The 4,897-nt window shown below is 40.9% G+C and overlaps 1 protein-coding gene and 1 long non-coding RNA gene across 2 annotated transcripts in view; one reads left to right on the top strand and one right to left on the bottom strand.

Moving 5' to 3' along the window:
* The window catches only part of CNTN4 (contactin 4), a 1,034,898-nt gene that overhangs the window by 979,670 nt on the left and 50,331 nt on the right, over nt 1-4,897 (bottom strand). The gene's annotated exons all lie outside the window — the stretch shown is intronic.
* Nucleotides 2,030-4,897, top strand: part of LOC105551536 — a 37,806-nt gene continuing 34,938 nt past the window's right edge. Inside the window, exon 1 of the long non-coding RNA XR_001007874.1 lies at nt 2,030-2,141. This is a non-coding gene — a long non-coding RNA (uncharacterized LOC105551536). The remainder of the gene's footprint in view (nt 2,142-4,897) is intronic.

The following is a 4,897-nucleotide window of genomic DNA, read 5'->3' as shown; positions in this document are numbered from 1 at the left end:
ACTAACAGCAGTTACTCTAGGTTTAGCATATGATGACAGAATTAATAAAATAGTCAATTAAATTATTCACTAAAGCTACAGTAAACAAAAATCAATAATTAACATCAATAGAAGTCTTAGCTTCCTATGTACTCCTCAGATATAGATGAAAATATTATTTTAAAAATAAAATAAATATAAATTAAAATAATGTAGCAATTTTACCTGTTTTCCAAATGATTTCTAAATTTATGTAGCTATTTTCTTAAAATGGTTAATTATCAATTCTCAAATAAAAGTATTAAAGATTAAAAAACAAAACTAATGGCAAGACTTCATTTAAAAAAAAAATAAGAAGCATGATTCCAGTGTACTAATTACAGCATCCTGAGTTTGTTTTCTAGTCTATTATGCTAGGTTATGTGACCTTTGTCAAATTACTTAAGGCTTCTAATCCCCAAATATTCTTATATTAAAAGTAGGAATGATAATAACAACATATTTCATAATGTAAATAAGGAGAAACCCTATGTAAAGTGCTGAGCAAGAATGTCAAGCTCTTAGAAAATGTTCAACAAATAGGATTGAAATTTTATTTCATGTATAATGCTCGGCATGATTAATTTATGCCAAAGCCAATTGTTGCTGCCAGTAAATTTCATAATTAAACTGAATGTGAGGCGGAATCGTAAAAGCTAAAGTTTGAGGATATTTCACCTTATTCCCGATTTTTCTCAATCTGCCGGTCCTTTCTTGTCTTCTTGCTCTCTGTGAACTTAAAAAAATTAAAAGCTCAATCTCACTTTGCTGCACCATTATGTTTTATATGATTATTTCCAAGCCTCTAACTGGCGAAGCCTTGATTCTCAGTCCTGAAGGATTAACGGTAGCACAGGGAGTGCAGAGAGATGCAATGTGACAAGGCCAGAGTTGCTAGGCCTGCAACATGACCAACGGTAGCTTAAAATTCCCTAAATGGGTTCGGATCACTGTGGTATGATAAATGTGTGGACTGCTTTATAAAGAATCAGTAACAGTGATTTATTTCTGGGGGGGAACAAAATGCCAACAGAATTAATTTGATGAAGTGACAAGAGAACACAGACTTTAGTTGTGGGTCACAAATGCTCTTCATCTTTCTGCTACTATATTTCCAAATGAGCAAAGGAATTGTGAAGCTGAAAACCACTCTCTTTGGGGAGAAAATTATGAATAAGAAACCCAGAGCACCAGAGAGAACCTCCACCTGAACATCCACTCTCTTGAGACCACCTCCCTCCAATATTGTTTTCATCAGCAGTGCTTTCCTAGGGGGGAGAAAATGACGTATATCATGGTACAAAACCCTTATTGTGGTATTCGATCTTCCCTGCACATATATTCTTATTTATGTCAGTAAAATATATCCAACATGAACAGGACAGCTTTGATGTTGAGAAATCCCTCCTGAGAAACTCTGGGCAGATTTTTCTCTCTTAAGAAGCTTAGAGCTGCTATGGCTTTGATAGATACAATGCCAATTTTTGATTTAATTCAATAAACTTAATTGAGAACTTGCTATGTGCTGGGCACTGGTTTATCTTTGAGTTCTCAATTCCAGGTTTAAGAATAATTATTAACATTAGGATGTGGGGTCAGAGGGATGAGTACAATACAAGTCATGTCCTTAGTAATCCATGTCACTGTGTAGGCAGAGTTGAATTAACTACTATAGTTAGGCGAGTGTCACATGCAACCCTTTCAATGATCCTTTGCCACCCATCCCTGAACCCCTTGATCTGCGTGCCCAGCCAAGGTTGATGATCCTTCCACAATAAGAACAATTCTTCACTCTAGTGCGTGTCTTTCCCTTTTAGAAACTCTATGAAAATCCCATAAGGTAGGAACCAACAAAGTCTAAGACACCATCAGTGGGAGTGATTAATCATGGGAACTGTCAACTTAAAACTTTCAAGTAAAAGAAACTCATTTTACTGACCTACAAGTGGGAGAGTAATTTTAAGGCTGGAAGCTAGACCCTTCAGTATCCAGAAAAATCCCCCGACCTGATATGTAAGCTGTGGCCAAAGAAATAGATCACAGGCCACACTAAAATTGTGAACTTCATGGCAATTGCTCCAGTCCCACCAGCTCCACATACCTAAATCATGAAGGCTTGATAGGTAGGTATGCTCATCTCCTACACCCTCTATTTCTTTCTCACCTGCAGAAGAAAGGGATGGAGCTTTGCTCATGTCTAATTCTACTTTATCTTCTTATTTCAAAAATATTGCTGTAAACCCAGAAAGGAGGCTCAGAACCCTTACTTCCCCTCACACTATTTGCTGCTACAGTTCAACTATGTACGCCTGAGTAGCCCTAAAAAGTAACCAAAATATTATGGTAAATCAATTCCACCAAACTTGAGTTAGTCATTAAAATTAGTCACGGATACCTTTAATTAGCATCTTACCTTTAATGGCTCATGGCAATGTAAGAACTCAGGCCCTGGAGGACACAGCACAGCAATTTGCTTACTGATTCTGCACTTATAACAACAGAATGTTGGGCAATCATTTAACTCTAAACTCAATTTCTTCATCTACAAATCAGAGATAATAATAACTCATATGTTTGTAAATAAAGAACAGGGTGCAATGCCTAGCACACAACATACATTTAACAAATATTTATCATTGATAAATTAGTAGAATGGTATAATAAGAGCAGTGAGAATTTAGACGTTGATGATCTGGGCTCAAAATTACAATCTGCTGGTGATTCTCTGAGCCTCAGTTCTTTGTTTTTTGTTTTTTGAGATGGAGTCTCTCTGTGTCTACCAGACTGCAGTGCAGTGGCACAATCTTGGCTCACTGCAAGCTCCGCCTCCCAGGTTCACACCATTCTTCTACCTCAGCCTCCCAAGTAGCTGGGACTACAGGCACCCGCCACCATGCCTGGCTAATTTTTTGTATTTTTAGTAGAGACAGGGTTTCACCATGTTAGCCAGGATGGTCTCGATCTCCTGACCTCGTGATCCACCTGCCTCGGCCTCCAGATTTTTTATGTCTAAATCAAGAATAGTATCACCTCCTTCTAAGGAGAATAATAATCTGATTAATGATTAATTAAGGAGAATATGAATCTGATAATATTCTTAGCTGTTGTGAAAATTAAACAAGAAAATGAGCATTATTGAACCTAACACAGTTTTGGCACATAGCTTATGCAAAATCAGATTGACAAACTTTGGTTTAACTTCATTAGCCACCAAAATATTTGTGAAGGTAACTGCAAACCAAATCCACAAATAGAATAAGACAAACAGAACAGTTTTATTAATTGATCTGGCCATGGTTAATTCCAAGTAACAAAGAAAATGGGAAACATAAAACAGAAAAAAATCCAGTCTCTAAAACGAACATGAACCCAAAATCATGAGATGGTCAGCAAGGCTGTACGGCAGTACAGTGAACCATCCAGAGAGAGTGAGCATGGTGCTCCCAGTGACCTTGAGAAAAATCGCTTACGTAATGAAGGCACAAAGCATGGCATACATTTGAATCTAGTTGAGAGAGAAATAGAGGTTAGGGCCATAGAGCACTCATTTTGCTCCTTCAGAGGAGAGTAGAAGTACAGTACAGTGTCATTGCCTGGCAATTGCAAAAAATAGAGGCAGCCTATTTACAATATTTGAAAGTTACATGGAAATTCACTCCTTAATTCTCTCTCAAGATCTCACATTATATTCCTGAAAGCAACCTTAGTTTCCACGATGTCCTCCTTCTCTGCTTCTTTCTTCTCCTCCTACTCCTCCAGCCCCCTCTCCTCCTCATTTTTGTTCTTCTATCATTTGCAGAGGCAGCTGTAGTAGTTTGTAAACTGGCAATGGAGCAGACGATTTAAAAGGGAGTGAAAAATGAAAGCATTTCAGCTGGGCACAGAGGCTTTCGCCTGTAATCCCAGCAGTTTGGGAGGCCTAGGTGGGCAGATCACTTGAGGTCAGGACGTCAAGACCAGCCTGGCCAACATGGTGAAACTCCATCTCTACTAAAAATACAAAATTAGCCAGGAGTGGTGGCGGGCACCTGTAATCCCAACTATTGGGGAGGCTGAGGCAGGAGAATCGCTTGAACCCAGGTGGTGAGGTTGCAGTGAGCTGTGATCATGCCATTGCACTCCAGCCTGGGCAAAAGAATAAGACTCTGTCTTTAAAAAAGAAAGAAAGAAAAGAAGAAGAGGGGTTGGGAGCAAGATGGCCGAATAGGAAGAGCTCCAGCCTCCAGCTCCCAGCGCGAGTGACACAGAAGACAGGTGATTTCTGCATTATCAACTGAGGTACCGGGTTCATCTCACTGGGGAGTGCCGGACAGTTGGCGCTGGTCTGCGGATGCAGCCCGACCAGCAAGAGCTGAAGCAGGGCAAGGCATCGCCTCACCCGGGAAGCAAAAGGGGGAAGGGAATCCCTTTTCCTAGCCAAGGGAAACCAAGACACACAACACCTGGAAAATCGGGTAACTCCCACCCTAATATTGCGCTTTACCAAGGGTCTTAGCAAACGGCACACCAGGAGATTATATCCTGTCTCTTATACACATCTAGATGTGTATAAGAGACAGGCCCGGAGCATCCCACGCCCACAGAGCCTCCCTCATTGCTAGCACAGCAGTCTGAGATCTAACTGCAAAGCGGCAGCGAGGCTGGGGGAGGGGCGCCCGCCATTGCTGAGGCTTAAGTAGGTAAACAAAGCCTCCAGGAAGCTCAAACTGGGTGGAGCCCACCTCAGCTCAAGAAGGCCTGCCTGTCTCTGTAGACTCCTCCCCTGGGTGGAGTCTGACAGCTGTCTGACAGCTTTGAGGAGGGCAGTGGATCTCCCAGCATGGAGGTTGAGATCTGAGAACAGACAGACTGCCTGCTCAAGTGGGTCCCTGACCCCTGA

Source organism: Mandrillus leucophaeus, unplaced genomic scaffold (genome assembly GCF_000951045.1).
Source record: "Mandrillus leucophaeus isolate KB7577 unplaced genomic scaffold, Mleu.le_1.0 Scaffold525, whole genome shotgun sequence".
Classification (NCBI taxonomy): Eukaryota; Metazoa; Chordata; class Mammalia; order Primates; family Cercopithecidae; genus Mandrillus; species Mandrillus leucophaeus.
This window is presented reverse-complemented; position numbering and strand designations above follow the sequence as displayed.